General features: G+C 37.4%; 1 protein-coding gene across 1 annotated transcript in view; it reads right to left on the minus strand.

Annotated features, from left to right (window-relative positions):
• Nucleotides 1-19,408, minus strand: part of TRMT9B (tRNA methyltransferase 9B (putative)) — a 113,819-nt gene that overhangs the window by 91,906 nt on the left and 2,505 nt on the right. The window contains exon 2 of the mRNA XM_050973871.1: nucleotides 12,663-12,791. The gene's annotated coding sequence lies outside the window, so the exon portion shown is untranslated. The remainder of the gene's footprint in view (nucleotides 1-12,662; nucleotides 12,792-19,408) is intronic.

A 19,408-nucleotide genomic window follows, 5' to 3' on the forward strand; every position in this document is an offset into this window, starting at 1 on the left:
AACAAATGGATCGCAGTTTATTTTACTTATTTTTAAAAATTGCACAATTTGAAAGAAAAATGTGATTGCCCTTTGGCAAAGGAGAGCTAATGAGGTAATTCATGTGGCAAAGAATGGCACTGAGAGACGGAGCTGCTACTGGTAATATTAGAGATTCTTGTGAAAGACAAACAAAGAAATTATGTGGAAATGATTAAAGATGTTAAAAAAAATTAAATACTTTCAAAGAACCATCATGGAATTCAAATGTCGTGAGACACAAAAAATTATTACTGTTTCCAAGAAAATATCAAGAGAAATAATTTCCTTGGTAATTCCATTCCAGATGAAAGAGTGACATATTAACACTGAAGAACTGTACAATAATTGAGCCCTGAAACCACTCAGTAAATAATTTAACAGAGTTTGGCAAGTACTATCAGGAAATGCTGAAAAAAAGTCTCTCCCCTTCAAGATCTAAATCACTGCATATGAATCTGAGGTACTAAAAAATTCTTTGTGTTACCTTTATTCATTATAAAGGAGAACTATGACAAATTTGATTTAGTTTCAATTTCCCAAAACTTTTTCTAGATTTTAAATTTATATCTTGTAATCTTCTTATTTTCTTATTTATTTTCCCCAAAGTTAAACAGTTGATCACATAGCCAGTTCAGGAGCTGGCATATAAATGCAATGTGCAGCAGGAAGTGACATAAGTAGTTCATTAGGTAATCTCTGATCCTCTATTCTCTATACCCTCTACCAGGGTCAGATATTTCTACTAAAAGAAATAGAACTCTTAAGTTCTATTAAGTTCTATTTCTATTTCAGAAACCAGAACTCTTAAGGTGAGACTGAAATTCTTGTCGTAACAATTTCAGTAAGTCTAATGAGTTCTTTGTAGAGATGTCCATTTCAATGTCAATAATCTCATGCAAAGGTGCATTTTTGGTCCCTCCAATCTTTGCACTGCATTATCAGCCAGGCATTGTGCTTTACTTTTTGTCATAACAAGTCATGCTGCTGACATACAGCAGTTTGTTCAGTCACAAAGGGCAGGAGGAGAACCTCAAGTGCATCATAAATTATTTAGTAAATATATCTTGAGGTAAAAGGTACATACAGAATGCAAGATAAATACACATCTTACAGGAAAAATTAAGTTGTCAACAGCTTGCAATGTGTACTGTTTACAAGTATAATCCAATGCTAGATGGATCTTCAAAGATTGAGGTCATTGCCACAATTCCTGAAAGTTCTTTTGCACTACTCCTCAAAGCTGTGTAATGGAAATATTCTTCATGGTAAATCTTACTGTTATTGCTCTGTAATGGCAGCATTCTTCAATGCTGCTCTTGCCAGGGCTAACACCATTTGATATCCTCTAGGAAAACATTTAGTACTAAACAGTGCTGTATGAGAAATACCAATTAGCCCCACAACCAGGAAGGACAACTGTCAAACATGTCACACTGTTGCCCTTTTATACTCATCTTATAATGTGAATTCTGATTGTATTTATATTTTGTTGCTGTAAATTTGTTTTCTCTAATCAACATGAAAAGTTGAAGCTTTTTTATTACTGATCTCTTTCCACAGAGCTTTGCTCAGGCAACCATTGGTCCACCACTGGTATTATTCCACTGAAAGCACATTATCGTTGAATAAACATGAGCTGCCAGAAATTGTGGATTTGCACAGAGGCTTTGGGAAATCTGTGAGTAGGCTTTATTGTATGTAAGACAGACTGCACAAAGAAACACCTCTCAATGAGCCAAAACTTAGGATCTTAAAAGTCTCTACATTTAAGCTAGCAAATGCTTTTGGAGAATTTAGATCTCTAGGTTTTCTTAATATGAAAACGTTATTTGAGGGATAGTTTAGCTATGATAATTATTTCAATTAGAAAAAAAAAAGTGTTTTTTAAAGGTTAGGTAAGGATTAAAAAGAGTTCTTTCTACAAGCATAGAATACATATTCATATTATTTAAACAGACAGTAAACCAAAAATGTTACTTTCCTATCTGAAACCAGGTTAGATGTGCTGGAAGGTTCCTGTGAAACACTAGGGAATACCACAACATCTTAGTTTGTCTTTTTATTCTCTTCTAGCTCACTGAAATACTCCTGCATACAAGTCTCCAATTTGCCATTATGCTTTTCTTTCACATACATTTTCAGCTTGTATCTCTCTCTGTAACTGAGTCAGCTGGTTGTAAGTACATTAGTAAGTAATGTGACAGCAATGGACTCAGTTGCATTTTATAAGCCCCTGGAAAGCTGTGGAGTTTTCATGACCTAACACTCATCACAAATCCACACTTCTTTTGGCATTACTTTTCCAACCAGAACTTGTTGGATAGGGTTCCAACTGGCAGAGTGAATTCACATTGCAAACATCACCCTGAAATTTGTGCTGGTAGTTTGCATGTAATATGTGCTGGAATAGACAGTATTTGTGTGGTGAAAACAGTTTACTCATTTGGCACAAAAAGATGTGATAATGCCATTCATCAGGAAAACATACAGATGGCAGTTGGATTGTTCATATTCTATATTCTCTCTCTCTCGCAAGTAAAGTTGTCTTGTTTGGTTTTTGTGATGATTCATCTGATGCTGCCTGGTGGGCAACTCTAGTGCTAAAAGCCCGTTGGGGACAGAGAACACAGCCTGGCAGGCATTACAGGAGTTCTCTGATGTCCAAATTCACACTTTCAGTAAAAGCTAATACATTTCTAAATGCATCCTTGTCTATTCTAACTTCCTTTTCTGAGATCTCTCTGACATCTTTCATCCTGTTGTCATATGGAAACATTTTATGCTTCTGCTGGAACATCAGTTCATAAATCTCTTTCAAAAGAAGCATAATTCTGAAGATATTTCTTGAATTCACTGCTTCTACTCTCTTGCTTTGTCTATGTTCATTATGTGATCAAGAAAATCTGTAAGACTGACTGACAGACTGACAAATTCTACCTAATTAGAACTCACCAGATTTAGCCAGTCATCTTCAACCCTTCAAGCAATGCTCTGCCAGTGTAGTCTTCTTTTCTCCTGGTAAATACCTGAAGATTTGCCTGCATCTGAGAGAATCCTTCAATGGTATTATGTCTCTCAACTAGTCTGAAGATAAATCAAACCTGAAGTGGAAAACTGACATGATATAAACTGCACAAAAACTAATGATGATATAAAAAAAGAGTGCATGTGCAAGGAAAATAAGATTATGGGAAACAATTTGCATTCTAAATGCTATCTTGAGGAAAAGATGAGACTTTGAAAGACTATTACACGTTAAAAAATCTTACCAAACCACACAAATAAATTACTCATTTAAGATAGGTTGCTTTCAGAAGCAGGTAATTATGACCTGCACTACTAGACTAAATGGGAGCAAAATTTCTTTTAAAAAACTACACTTTTTTCTCCCAGTTAGTTTCAATTAGGACTTTTTTTCATGAAACAAAAACAGTAAGAAAATTATTTTAATACACTGCCGTACAACAACTAGATAATACATTCAGCAGCCACACCCACCAACACACACTATATTTTTTCAATGCCATATACATAAATACATTTGCTATAGTTATGCCAGAAATCAAGATAAAAAATGGCTTGCCCATTACAGTACAGGGGATCTACAAGAAAGGCAGGAATAAAATTCAATTCTTGGAAGTCCTTGTTTTAACTACACCATCCCCTTTAAGAATTCCCTGTAGTAAAAAAAAAAAAAAAACCAAAAGACATGTTTTTGTTTTCTTTTTTAAAATAAATTCTAACATAGGAGCAAACACTGCTGAGTTTTGAAATGCTTTCGGATTTATGCTTGCCTAAATGTGAACAGAAGTTACCCTATAAGTTTTAGAAATACTTGGCTAGACACCAACCACTGTACTTACATAAGGCCATATAATCACCTGACACTTGTAGCTGCCTCACTGATTTTCCAAGAATTTTAATCCTCTTTTCCTGAAACTATCCCTTTAGTGAGAAAATATGTTTATTCTATTCCTTATATGCTTGCTTTGCAGACAAACATTTTTATTTATCAAATAGGACAATAATATTTTCCACTTTCAAAAATGAGATATCAAGAGATTTCTTTGTACAGCAAAGTACAAAGTGTGTCTTGTCACATACAAGGGCCCATTCCTCAGCTGTGCTCCCCCAAGCTGCTTCTACCCATTTAAAAGCCTTCCTACAGAATAATGCAACTTCCCAGCTCTTCCCTTCTGCCAAGCAGCCAGAGCATGATGACAGCAAGTAACACACACAGTGGGCACCTAGCAGTTAGTGCACTGTGCAAAGAGCAGACCAGAGAAAGCTGCTGGATGGCTGGGGGCAGACGTAGCCTGAACTTCCTATTACCAGAGGTTTTGGTTTTACAGACTGTTTAAATATATAACCAACCTATTCATTTTGCTTTAATGCATATTTTCTGTTAGATATAAAATGTGATTAATAAAGTTTCTTGTCCCATTAAGCCAATGGAAGTTTTAACTGCAGACTTCAAAGAAAGATCTGTGTCTTTATTGTTTAAAATGTTTCTGACTAGTGACTATAAAACTGAAGCTATTCATTAACAATCTTTTTGTGTCTGGTTTTTTTGCATATGTAATTTACACTTACATCCTCTGTAATAATTAAGGTTCTAAAATGACAACAGAATATATTCAGAAGTGTGTGAACCACAAAATGCAGCAAGTCAGAACAATATTTCAGGGAATTACCTTCACTTTAAAAAGGATTATTGCATGCTTTTCTTACAACAGAATAACAGACAGGTTGAGATTTGACTGCTGGAGGTCTTTGGTCCACCTTCTGATCAAAGGAGACTGAACTAGACCAAGTTCTTCAGGCTTAATCTACTCAGGTTTTTAGTATTTCCAAGGATGAAGACTCCACAAGCTCTCTGGGCAACCTGCTCCAGAGCTTGACCACCACCATGGTTAAAAATATTATTCCTATTTTTTATTTCAGTTTGTGCTCGTTGCCTCTTGTTGTGTTAATTCTTGGCAGTGGTGTCACCTTGAATTTGTACATATATTGGTGGAATATTTGGAAATGTCCACCATTGCAAAACCACCAGCACAACTCCACTTTTGCGTACAAAAGGTCATTCAAAACATCATTCACTGTCAACAACTAGATTGTCAAAGCAAATTTAAATTCCCACCATACTCCTACACAAGCACTTCCTACTATTACTCCTGCAAACACTTTTTTCCCTAAAAACATCTCTCATAGCACTTCTATACTGTCTGAGGTTCCAGAAACCAGAAAGGGCTTGTCATACAAAAGGGGTAGAGGGTGGGTGATGAAATAAGCTGTGCCTAGAAAGTCAGAGAAAATTCTCAGAGAACAAGTATTACTTCTGTGGCTGCATGATACATAAAGTAGGAGGAAAAGGAGGAGAGCATAAAATCAATGGCTAGAAAGAGCTGTTCTGTGATTTCCAACACTTTCCTCCTTCAACATCAGCAAAGCAGCAAAAAGAAGGTACCACAGGCTGCACAATGCATTGCAGCTCTGGCACACACAGAACAGAAAGTGACTGCCCCAAGCAGCCACTGGCATCTGCTTCCCTTGCCTACATCTAAGGACAGACCTCAGTGGAAATTTTTCTAGCACAAAATGAACTGGTAGTTTGTGGCTATGCCAGGCATTTACTGCCCTAGCACTCATGCAGATAGACTGGTTACAACAAGAGCAAAAGGCACAAAACCGTGCACATGGACTTTATTGCACCTTGACCTGTTCTGCTCTGACACAACACAACTGGAGGCCATCAAAGGATGTGTTAAAGAAACTTTCCTGTCTGACCATTTGGAAGCCACTCTGCCAGTTTCTCCTACACCACCCAAGCTGGCACTGAGGTCCCTTTGCAGCCACACATGCCACTCTCACACAGTCACACCAGGTTTCCCTCTTGACTCAACTCCAGGTTTCCCATAGCAGAGTCTCAGACGTCTGGATCCCTCAAATATTTTAATCGTGGTGCAACAACAGAATAATAGCTCGAGCCATTGCTGCCAAGAAGGGGCTTCAAACAAAGAAAAACCTGGGGTTTTATACCCTCACAGGAAGATCTGGAGGTGCTGAGCTCCTGCCGTGTCCCTGAGTGTCCAGTGCCCTGGCTGGCACCACAGATCCCCATCACCACAGGTCCTCATGCCCTTTGCTGTGCAAAGGTTGGTTCCAGTTCATGGCCTCTTGTTGGGGGGTCTCACCACCAGAGCTGAACCTGGAGCTGGCACTGCAGCTGCTCCCAGAGCTACCAGCACTGAGGTTATTCCATTCCTCAAGAGCCAGAGTATGTCAGGCCAGGAGTCAGTTGCCTAAGAGCATGTACAAGGGCAGGAATATTTCTCTGAATGAGCATAAGTGAGTCCACATTGCTGCCCAACACCCGAAACATCCACCATCTCTAATATGATCGAAGCCTTGGTGGCCCAGAGCTCAGATGCCTCCCATGAGGATCAAGAACGGGAACTGTCCTGACTGATGAAATTCAAAATCTAATGACAAACCAAACTAAAGTAAATATAAAGGTGCAGTTATTGAGTAAAATTTCTACCTAACTGAAACAGTTATGCATAATAGAATGAAAACAGTTTAAAAAATAATCTGTTGATTCCTGTTACTAAAAAATTCCTTATTCCTTTTGCTGTGTTCAATAACAGTACTGTTCCACTGAAAACTTCAATGCAAAATGCAGGTCTTAAAGCTTTATGGCCAAACTTTTCATACTAAATAATTACTTGAAAGGTTGGCAGAAATCTCTATTTTTGTTTATTTTCACTTTCCTAAAAGTAAATTTGTTTTGCATTCAAATGTATGTTGCTTCTGGGATGTATTATGCATGACAGAAATTATTAAAAATTGTTTACAATGTTAGACCATTAGTTTTGTGCAAATAGAGCTGACTTTAGTTTCTTGCTTGAAAGATTTTTTGACAAATAATGTAGTTGTTAACTGCCAATTTTCTAGTGGGAAAACTAAACATCATTTCAAATCATGATTTTTTTCTCTATCTCATCTGAAACATTGTTCCAAACTAGTTTACTAAACACTGAATAAATATATCTCCCACTCAGCACATTTACCAAGTCAAGCAGGAATTTAAAATTCCTTTCTTCTAAGGGCCAAGCCTGCAGGAAAACATCTGCCTGGAGATATGTGAGTCTTCTTCTTCATCATGAGAAACATGTTCTGGCCAGAGATTTGAGCTTGTAAAGCACAACAGGCACAGTAAACCCTTCTAAAATTCCCAAATGGTACCATCCTAAAACACAAAATACTGAGAGTTGAATTTACATGAAATGTCCATTGTTCCTGAAGAAATAAAAGTAATTCCAAATTTTTAATAATCTGTGTATATATTTGTCTGCATCTTGACTGAGTGGGAAAAAATTAAAAAATATCTTTTGTTCCATCTGCAATGAAAAAAAGCAGAAATTCGATGCTGCCTTAGTAAAAGAACTTCTTAACCTCATTCAGCACAAACACCTTTCATGATAACAGTGGAGTTTTTAATAATCATCATGATTTTGCTTCACAATTTTTAATTGCCCTTGAGCACCTTCACAGACTTTCTTACTAAGGCCTGATCCTAATTCCAGGAGCCAAGCAGTGGAACTACAAGATGGTAACTCCACTTCAGGAGAAACAGCAGTGGAGATGTGCTCTTCGCAAAGCACATTGAAAGCAGGAATACAGTTGAGCACAGGTAATAGTAATGGCACTTACTCCAGTTGCTCTAGAGGGAAGCTCACGCACTTTATAAAAGTTCAGAAGATCCTTTCCTTTTCTATAACCTCTAATATGCAGCAGCTCCCACATGGTACCAGTGACTCCACCTGCCCATCCTTCCCCTGATCTCTAAGTGCAGCAAGCAGCTTTTATTTGAACAACCCTTCTGGTACACAATACAAATTATGAATCAATCAATCAAGCTGTTGACTCACAGAAAATTTCTGGAATGCAGAAAAGCACACTACACCACTTTTACAACAGAGTCCTAACAGAAGCAAAAGTAGTAATTTTTTTTTTTATTTTGTAGATTTAAAGCACTTATTACTCTCTTCATTTAAAACTTCCTTTTTTTTCCAGATAATTCTTAAAGAAGCTAATGGAAATGCAATTTTTAAAAATATATTTAGTTATTTAATATGTAAATATTTTGTTCATGAGTACATAAATATATTTTCGAGTATATATTTTATTTTAATAGAATAATAATATGAGAATTGTAGGAATAAGATATGCAGTAGAAACAGTAGTGGAAGAGAAGGTATAATCCAGTATTCTGAAAACTAAAATTAAAAAAAAATAAAGTAACTCGAACTTCTAAGACAACATTGTACGAGTCCTTACTTCAAAACAACAATCAATCTAACTATATGGATTGTTATTTCTTAAATTGTCATTTCAAAGTGAGATTTCTTAATGTAGTCATTCCAAGAAGAAACTGTTATTTGCAGTAAAAACTGATAAGGGCATTACATCTTTCTATTTGGACCTACAGAAAGGAGGTCATAATTGCAAAATTAAGCCATACCAAGACTGAAGACTTGTTTCAAATTTACTGATGCATATTATCACTCACATACTTCTGTCTGGGCCAGGAGAGGAAGGATCAGAGGTTGCTTACAGTTAACACTGTGCTCCCAAAAAGGCTGCAGACACAGGGAAATCTGAGCTATGGTACAATCTGAACACAACCTGTATTTTTCTTTAAGTGATGCCAGAAAGTAGGAAAGAAGCAACATCCATGACTTGCCAGCTTTACACCACTGGCAAAAAGGTGACTTCAAGGAAAGGAGGGACATCTCAGTCCCATTAGTATAAATATACTCAGTCCCATTATGTAAATATACATGTAGGATGTCTTTGAAAAATGTACCTTCAGCTTTGCTTCTTCCTTCCTAATAATTACTTGTTCTACCCAAATTTCCCTCTACAAATACCTGGTATTTTTCTTATGTAAATCTTTTACAATGAGAAAGACTTCTGGATTAAAAAACCCTATAGGCTGATGCCTTTGCTTCTCATTCTTGACAGGCAAGCTCTGCTATGCTGTAATTTATCAGCAGAAACCTTTCGTTCTGATGTATTACTGTTTACTTTACCAGAACAGTTTACTTAGCTACAATGTCTAAGATGTGACTCAGCCCTACAATCATTATAACCTGCTTTTAAGCCTGAAATCAATTACTGACCTGGCTATTAATTTTGTTAATGGTGTTGCAGAACTAAAAAAGTCTGGTTTTAGAGAGATTGTTACCCCCAGGAATTAGTCCTGTAAATACCAGTTTTCCGTTAACCATTTTTATTAGGGTGATCCAGGTACCAAGAAAACGAACTTCTGAGAATATTTTTTTAATGAATCACAGAATCATGCAAGTTGGAAAAGATCTCTGAGATCATCAAGTCCAACCTCTTTGACTGATCACCACCTTGTCAACTATATCATGGCACTAAGTGCCTCATCCAGTCATTTGTTGAACACTTCCACAGATGGCGATTTCACTGCCTCCCTCAGCAGTCCATCCAATGTTTAAAAACAACAAAGAAAAACATGTTGCACCTTCTATTTCTACAATTAATAATAAATATTTACATCTAGTCTACATAGTTAACTTTTGGCTTAATTTTATGGCCAGTAATTGAGGTGTTAAATCAGTACCAGCAGGAGGATGAAATATTACAGGAACCATGAAACTTGACAGAGTGAGTCATACATCAAATCTCCACAGCTGAGAGCCCCAGGACACAACCCAACTACTTTCTAACAAGAAGGCTCTACAGTATGTCACAAAGAAAAATGATGGCAACAGCTCGTCAGGTTTGCAGCTCTCCAGTGAAGGGCAAGCACGAACTGCAAGTAAGGCAGGGCTCTCACGTGATCTACCAAAACCAGCATAGCCAAACACAAATGTAAAACAGATCCAGCACATCAGCAAACCCATGAAAAACAGCAGGATAAGCTGTTCACTGAAAAAAAACTGTATTCTTTTTTTTACTAGAGGTAGAAATATGAAGATAAATAAAATATGTGATTTTAAAAATACTCTCATATGCATGGGCTTATCACAGTTTTTCAGCCCTTGTGAAACCTTTCCTAGGCAATCAGAAATTGAGGGATGCAAATCATTAAAAAGATCCCTAAAATGTAATGGTTATATATAGCATAGCAAGGACAGAACACATCACACAGAATCCTTTTGGGATGGGCTACTTACCACAGAACCTCCTGTGAATAACTGGTCAGCCTAGACTCAGTATGACTGAAACTTGTTACAACTGCATGGACAAATTATGTTCAATATACATTTCATTTTTTTTAAAAAATGTTGCATTGCATTTTCATGAATGGAAAAAAAAATAAATGAAGTCTTCTTTTAGCTCTAGATAGAGTCTTTGTGGACAACACCCAAAGACCAGATACTCGATTATTTTCTTCTATAAACATGGTGAAAGAGACCTATAGGTGGGAGAAAGACTGAAACACAATGTTCTTTACACAGTCATGCTGAAATGAAGAATCTGAGTGCTCACTTCTCTCCTGTATGATCCCATGCTCCATTGAAAAAAAACATCTAATGGAGAGTAATGGTCTCCCAATTGAACCTTGTCATCTGGTGTCTCTGGCAGAAGTAAAATAAAGGGGTACATTTCCTGTAGCACCCTTGTAGGAGAGGTTGGAAAGAAGTGGTTGTGATATCTCAGCCTACAGCACACAACAGGCTACTGGGTGATGCTGCTGATGTTCAAGAAGCAAACAGGACATGGGTTACAGTAGCAGGTAGAAGCCAAATTAGAAAAAGAATACTGAAAAGTCAGAATAAATGGTAACATTAATTTTGCTACTAAAAGGTAAACTATTGTCAATAAGGTGATTTAATTAGATGTCTTCCGCCACTGTGATAAAAGTAACTGCTTTTTGTTGACTGCTTATGTTCTTTACATAACACTATTGAGTAGAGAGTACTATGTACAGAGTTTTGGAGAAAAATCATGTATTTCCTATTCTCTTTGATACAAAATATTTGCCCAGTGCTCTAAAACCTCTGAAGGAAGGACAGCAGTCAGACAAGGAAAAAGTGGATATACATGCAAAAACTCTATGGAACTCTACAAATGAGAAATATCTACAACACAAGGAGCAATTGCTCTTCTGATCCCAAAGAGCAAACCTAAGAAGAATAAGTAAACACAAATTTTATAACTTTAACAACTCCATCAGAATTTTAAAAGATTGCTAACTATTTTATCATTATCTAGATTTATTTAGACTCAGCAATTTATCTAATACTAGCAGCAGTCCAATTCAGTAATAACAAATGAAGGGCTTTTCCCTCCAGTTACCACTATAAGTAGGCTGCAAGTATTTTCTGATTTATACATACATTTCTTAAAATGTATTTTAATTGACCTAAACTCTGAATTTAATTGTGCATTTATTATTGACCACCCAGAAATGAAAGGTTTTTTTCCAAGAGGCTAGATATCAAGCAAAATAAGCTTTTTTCCTTCCTTCTACTTTGGTTGAAGATTTGATTTTACAATGCAGGCATACCTTTATGCAAATATGATGCAATAACTGTAATTTCCCCGTTTTTTACTTGTACAAGAATGAAGAGCAATAATTATTAAAAATTCAAAGAGACTGCTCCTATTTGGCAAACTATATTCAACACCAAATGTATCTCAATATTATTTATCTCAGAGGACGATCATAAAGAGATGCAAAACATTCAGCTCTATATTAGAGAATATATATATTTTATCAGGGAATATATTAGAAAATATTAGAGAATATATAAACAGATACCAACATAAATTGTTCTTTAAATACCAAGTTAGAATATAGAACACATGTCCAAAATCATTACCTTTTCTTTTGCTATACATTATTTTTTAAACAATCAGCCTATACTTTTTCTGTAGAGTGAATACATAAAAATTCAGAAAAAAATTGTGAGATATTCAACATGACTGTTAGCCAACAACTTTCAGCTGAAGGAAAACATACTGATAAACATTAAAAATGCTGACTTATTTGTTTTTCGCACACTTCCTTATTGAGCAAGTTTAATTTAAAAAAAAAAAAGCTTTCTTCAGTTGAAGCCTTTTCAGTACTTCCTTTGCTATTATTTCAGTTTCTGTTCATTATTCAGTTACAGTCCTGCACTAAGAGCTCCTGCACTTTATCTCTTTAAATTTAGTACTTCACACTGTAAGTGCATTGCTCATTGAACAATTACAATTTATATTAATAGGAGCACATTTGCCGGTGAATACTTAGCTATTTTATAAATCTGTCGATTATATGCACCTCTCCTACCAAGCAACAATGGCTGAAAAAAGAGTCTGATCAGTCCAAGGTTTCTCTTCCTGAAGAAAAGACAAATATGATTCATGTCATATCTGGAGTTAAGTTACTTTTTAAAGCTGGAATAACTTAAAATAAGACCTTCTTGATCACATTTTTAAGTTTGTTGCCTTGCACATGTAGAAGCATTCAGCTATGCTTTAGAATCTACAACCACATATTATCACATAGGGAAAAAGAAAAAATACGATGAACAGGAAAACAGGGAAATGAGAGACTCCACTTTTTAGTGTTTCCAGGATAGTCAGTTCTAGTTTCAAAGTATAATTACCAGACTTACCAAACCCCAGAAATGCAGCAGCATTATTGCAGTTCCTTAGAAACTTAAGTCAGGCCACAACACACATAACACAGCGTGCTTAAAATTTACAGCTTAGAGTCCTCCTAACTGTAGGATCCAATTACCATTCTGTTAAAAAAAAAAAAAAAAGGAATGAGGAGCAGGGCTTACAGTGTTCTGTCACAGCAAGGATAACAGAAGGAAATGAGAAAACAAGCACCTCCTATACAGCAACCCATTGTCTGTGTTTCCCCATTAAACGCAAAAAGATGCAAATCAACACAGGGCAGAAAAGGGATCCTACCCAGCAAGAGACAGGGATATTAAAAACAAAGATGATCCTGCCCTGTTCCTGTTAAAAGTCAACACCACAATGAAGCAAAGAATTCTGTTGTCTGTAGGAACAGAAATGATGTTCAAGAATTATCCTCATATCAATAATCTAACAGAGAGAGTGTTAAATAAAAGGTTATTCCACCACTCCGTCTTTCGTGTTAAAAGCAAGCAAATACAACAAACTAAGAATTTCAGAATGTTAATCTGTGCCTGGTGTGGCCTGTGTACACTGACAGAATAATATCCTTGAACTTTTCAGCTGAGGACTGCAATTGGATGAATGTGAAATAAGTGCCTAAACTGCTCTAGCTGCTGCACACTGACTGTGCACAAAAGTAAAATCCGAGACACTCTAAAGATACAGATTACAATCAAGAAAGAGCCTGGTGATTTTAGGCACTCCTGGGTGAGGCAGCAGCTGCATAAGCTGCAATCTCATTTTTTGACTTAGGAACCTGAATTCTCCATAAACCTTGCCTTAGGTATTTAAGTCCCTTATTGGATCAAGCTGATAAACTCTCTCTCTGTCTTTACCTAAGTATTTTAGATCCTATTATGTTTTGCCTCCCTTTTTATTTCTAATGAGATCTTTATCTTTCTAACATGTAGTTAACTATTTATCCAGTGTGTGGTCATTTTTTCGCATACTAGTGCATACATAATTACCGTGTAACTAAATGACACACTATTGGGCTGGTTTCTTTCAAAAGTACTGAGAATTGACAGCTCAAATTTTCTCAAAGGGAATTAGGACCCCTTGGAAAATTCACACTGCAGTGTTGTACAGTAATGTTAAAGATAGTGGTAGCAGTCTAGCTTTGTTCAGCTCAAATTAACTTTTAAAACCAAGCTGCAAATGCAGCTTTGTGGCCACTCATAACTAAAAATTATTCAAAGCCAACTTCTGCCTACCACTGTGTTGCACAAACAAGGGTTAGTGTTTGTTTAACTGAAATGATGCTGAGCATTTTTCCATTTAAAAACCTCTCTGCTGGAACTATCTCACTAAAGCCCCAAAAGTCTACTAAGCAACACAGAACAAACTGAAACAAAACAAAACCAAGTTGGTTTTGAGCATTATTTCTTAGCCAGGGCTGAAGTGACTCAAACATCAAGCATCAATTCTAATGACTTTTAACTACTTTAGGAAAAAATAAATACCATAAAGCTGAGGCAAAATATTTTTATTCATGATGAAAAAGTAATAACGTTTTTCTGAACCGATCTGTTTTTAGAAGTTGGAAATTACTGTAGATTCTCAAGAAAAACTTGATTTTCTCTAATATGCATATATCATTACTAATTTTGCATACCATGTTTTTATGTGAGGAGGGTTGGAAGCCAGAACTGCAAGGTCCTGGTTGCTGATTCAGTAGGAATTTGGAAGTTTTTTAACTGCAGCCACAGACACATGGCAGAAGGCTATTGCTATGGAGCCAGGAGCTGACCTTTGACAAAAAATGGATTTCCCAAAATCAGTTTCCTCTGTTCCACAACAAGGAACAACCAGATCAGAGGCATGTGGGGACTAGTCCCATGGCAGAGCTATTCTGGAAATACAGAAAAACCACCAGTGCTGTCTTCATGCATATTTGGAAAATGCTTCTCATAAAAACTTACCCATGCTTTGTCAAATTATCTGAATAAATACTCTTCTACAAAGCATTGCCTTCCTGATTGATGGGTAACTTTTCTTTTTCTTTTAATCTGAGAAAATGTTTCGCTGGAAAATTTTAACTAACAGTAATAGAAACTGCAAACTCATTCCACATATGCTACCTTGGTCACTAACTGGCATGGCAAATAAGTAACAATTTAAAATGTGAAGCACTCTGAAACTGTTCCCCAGCAGTTAACACGTGGAAGGCACGACTATGTATGAACTGTTTACAGGTTGTTATGCTGCACACTTTCCTTCTGAAACAATTACAAAAAATATTATTAGAGAGATGTCAAATGTCTCAGAGAAGTATTTGGAATGGCCATTTACACAGGGCTGTTTATACTGAGGTTTCGCCAGTTTCTTGTGTATGGATTTTAAAAACTAATAAAATGGTCTTCAACAAAAAATTTATCAGTAGTAATAAGCTTATTTCCCATGAGAGGATTCAACTTCAGCTCAACTGGTCTTTTCCCACTTAGAGCAATCACCAAAGGTATAAAGACATGGCCTGTTCTGTCCTTCACTGGATCCACCTGGAGTGGAACATGCCCAACCCAGCTAAAGCAGTGAGAATGGCAGAACAGCCATTTAGGAGTGAAAAGCAAAAGGTAATGGTTTAAATAGTCACAGTCTCTGGGAAGTTCCCCAGTGCCATGCATGGTTTGCAGAGGCAGAGCAGCAGCCATGAGCACTTCCTCTCTGGAGTGCTACTAGAGAAAGCTCAAGGTGACTAAACTTGGATTTTGCTGATTTCTCTCCCCACCCAATTTTGGCAACCATGGAAGTAGTGGCTAACATGCCTCTCTATGGCTCCACAAGGTGAGGATGGATATTTTGCTGCACTGACAGCAGCTACTTTCTCTGTCAGTCCTGCCAGTGTGCTGGGTATCCTAACCTTAGCAAAGGTTTAGGATGCCTTATTCCTGCTGTCTTTCAAAGGAAGAAGTTGCTCCCCCTCCTTCCCCTCACACTTCTCCCAAGTCTTCTTCCCTACGTGAGTTTGCATTTTTTCCAAGGACCTGAGGGATATTTCAGTTGTGGTCCTTGTGCCTTTGCAACCATTCCTTCATCACCCTGCTGAGATGAGAGACACTGAAACATTCACTGTGCAACAATGACTGAGACTAAGGGGTGACTGAGACTCGACAGTTGAAAAGTTTAGGTAGCAGTTTGTCAATTATTCTTCTGTTTACTAACTTGTTTCCTACTGATTACCTGTTTTCTGTTCTTCAGACTGAATCCAGTCCCATGCTATACCAGCTTAGCATGTCGGGTAATCCCTGTCCTGGCATTAACAAGCACTGTTTGACAGCATGTAAACCCTCCCACTGTTTCTCAGAAACCATCCCATAATGTCACATCAGATTCTCAGAAGTATTCTCCTAATCTAAATTTCTTTTACCCATTTACTTCATAATTTTTCTTATGTGTCACTTGCTATCTGTTCTCATAAATCACTTACATAGGGCAATCATGTCCCCTCTCCATCCACATTTTGGCAAGACAGTGGGGGAGCAAGCATTTCTCCAGTTCTTGTTGTGTGGTAAATCTGTTCCAAATTATCCTTTTCTTCCTTCAGTTAGTTAAACTTCCTCTTTTTTTACAAATAACCTGACCAGAACTGTCTATTGTGTGACTCTGTTCACCAGTCATGTATAGCACAATGAGTAATTCCTTATCTCAAAAGGAAAAAAAAGTCTAGGCTTATATCAGGGGTTTTTTTTATAACTTCCTGTTCTTTCTCATCTTCTGTCACTTCCCATTAATAAACTCTCAGGATCTAGCAATATTTTTTCTCAATAGATGTACATAGTTTGACACTTGCATGACTACAATTCTTCCATTTCTACTATCCCAGTAGTCACGCAGGTCGGTTTCTTTCTGTCTGACATTCTTCTCCTCAGTTTATTGACATCACTTTCTTACTTGCTGCCAAACCAAAAGATCAATTTCCTGTCTTTTTGTGCCAGGGTCACTGATGAAAATATCAACTAAAATTAGTACTAAAGCTGATCCTCAGAAAATGCATATGAAGTGTGTTTCCAGACAAGAAGCTCTTCCTATCTCGTGATCCATTTCCATAGGCTTTTAACAGGATCTTTTGGACCTGACAACTTTTTAGCAATTCCATCTTACTCTGTTTTAGTCATAATTCTCCATTTGGCTCATTATATCATCTGCTTTACTCGAGTCCTAAGAGATGAGAATCTGAGCATTGCCTGTCTGCAGAATATAATTTCCATTACAAGAACAAAAGCAGATTTAGTTAGGTTGACTTTAGTCTATGTTTGGTAAATTGAAGGGTTATGCATTACGGTATTCATGTTAGCTTCATGTCTCTCATTAGTTTTTCACTCAAAAATGTGTTCTACATCCCTAATGTACTATTGAGGTAGCTTAATTGTCTATACTTGGTGAATGTCTTTTTCTTCCTTTTTGTAAGCAATACTGTGCTTGCTGATCTTCAGCCAGGTCCTAGATTTTCTTCCCAGATCATCTGATGGTCATGGCTGTCAGTTCTGTCACATTTGGAAACTTAGCTCGACCTCCCCTAGCTGAGATTTATCTCTTTAGATAAAATCTGTTCTAAACTTTCATTCCTTTTATACACTCTACCTTTAACTCCAGAGGTCCATCTTTGTCATTTGTATTTTAAAGGCAAGAATTGCTGCCATCATCATCCTCATCAAAGTGAGAGAAATCTCATACAGACAAATCTCGTAAGTGTCATTGGATCTACTGAAAACCAGTAGTCTCTGGCTTTTTTTAAGACACAGCTGTTTTTGGAGATGACAAGAGACTTCTCAGCACCACAGACAAACTAGCATTCTGGTAACTGGGAAAGAGGAAAGGGGACCAGCATCTCTGGGTTCTGGTTCACTGCCCCAAATCCAAAATCACCCAGCAGGAGAGAGTTCCTCAGGGATCTCTTGACAAAGTGGACAGACACCTACAAAACTGCAATTGAACCAAAAATGAGGACATAGAACCAGAGAATCATTTAGGTTGGAAAAGACTTTTGAGATCAAGTCCAGCTGTTAACCCAGCACTGCTAAGGCTACCACTAAACCACGTTCCTAACTGGCACACCTACATGTGGTTTAGACCCCTCCATAGAAGGTGAGTCCACCACATCTTGGGGCAGCCTGTTCCAATGCTTGACCACCCTTTCAGTAAGGAAAAGTTTTCCCTACAGCCAATTTATACCTCCCTTCAGGCCACTTGAGGCCATTTTCTCATTCTATTGCTTGTTTCTTGGAGAAGAGACAGACCCCTATCCCCAGAGCATAGATCAAAACATGAAATCAAACTTGTCCCAGTTTGATTGAAATCAAACTTCCCCCAGCCCTGGGGAACCCCACTAGGGACTGGCTACAAATGGATGTCACTCTGTTCACCTCCACTCTCTGGGCCTGGCATGCAGACGGCTTTTCAGCCAGGAACACAGTGCACCTCTCCAAACCATGAGCAGACAGTTTCTCCAGGAGAAGCCTGTGGGAAACAGTGTCAAAGACTTAAGTAAAGTCTAGGCAGTCCTCAGTCTTTTCCTTATCCACTGGCAATTGCCATAGTATAAGGCTATGAAGCAGAATTCAGATTTCATGCTGAACTGAAGGGAAATCCCAATGAGCATTTGACTGTTTGTTAATTAGCAGCTTATTTAGACAGCTAAAAACTGGTTTTGTGCAGCAGAAGTCACTGCATTTAACACATTTCATAAAAATGCTAGAATTCTTGCCTTTGCCAAAAGAAAGAATCTAAAATAAATCTTGTTCATTTAAAATTCTTTTCCTTTTGGAAAGACTGGTCTCTGGGATGAACTCTAGTACCCTCAGCTACTTCTTGCAGGACTTATGTTCCAGACCCTTCACCAGCTCTGTTGCCCTACTCTGGACTTGTGCCAGCACCCCTTCTTGCAGTGAGGGGCCCAGAACTGGACACAGCACTCAAGGTGTGGCAGCAGTGCCAGGTACAGGGGGACAATCACTGTCCCTGTCCTCCTGGCCACAGTACTGCTGACAGTCTAGCCCTGTTCAGCTCACCATAACTAACTTTTGAGACCAAGCTGCAAATGCAGCTTTTTGACCACTCCTAACTAAAAAAAAAAATTCAAAACCAACTTTTGCCCACCACTCTGTTGCACAAACAAGGATTAGTGTCTGTTTTACTGCAGTGATGCTGAGGATTTTTCTATTTAAAAATCTCTCTGCCAGAACTATCTCACTAGAGCCCCAAAATTCTACTTAACAACAATGAAAACCTGAAACAAAACAAATCATAGTTAGTTCTGAGCATTATTTCTTAACCAAGGCAGAAGAAACTCAAACATTATCAGCTAAGGTTTTCAAAAGCCATTTGAAAATTTCAAATACGGCTGGATATTTCCTTTTTTTGTTGGGGTTTTTTTCCCCTAGAAGAAATGATATTTAAGTTTCTTGGTAGAACAAATAGTTTTCAAGAATATTATGATTTTCTTAAGTATGACTCTTATTTGCCCAATCTAATCTTTCTCCAATTAATTTTATTTGCCTTTGCTCCATGTATCTTTGCAAAGTTACAATAGCTGGGTAACTAGCACCTACCTTCAAAGAAAAAGAGGAGAAACAGCCAGAAAGTCATTATTTCCCTTGGAATACGACTACATCCTTTGGGTTAACTACTTTTTTGTGGGGTATTTGCCTAGGGCCTGTAAAAATGGGGCTTGGCTTCAGATTTCCAGCACATAGGTAGTAATTTTTAGATCCAC

This window comes from Serinus canaria, chromosome 4 (genome assembly GCF_022539315.1).
Source record: "Serinus canaria isolate serCan28SL12 chromosome 4, serCan2020, whole genome shotgun sequence".
NCBI classification, from domain to species: Eukaryota; Metazoa; Chordata; class Aves; order Passeriformes; family Fringillidae; genus Serinus; species Serinus canaria.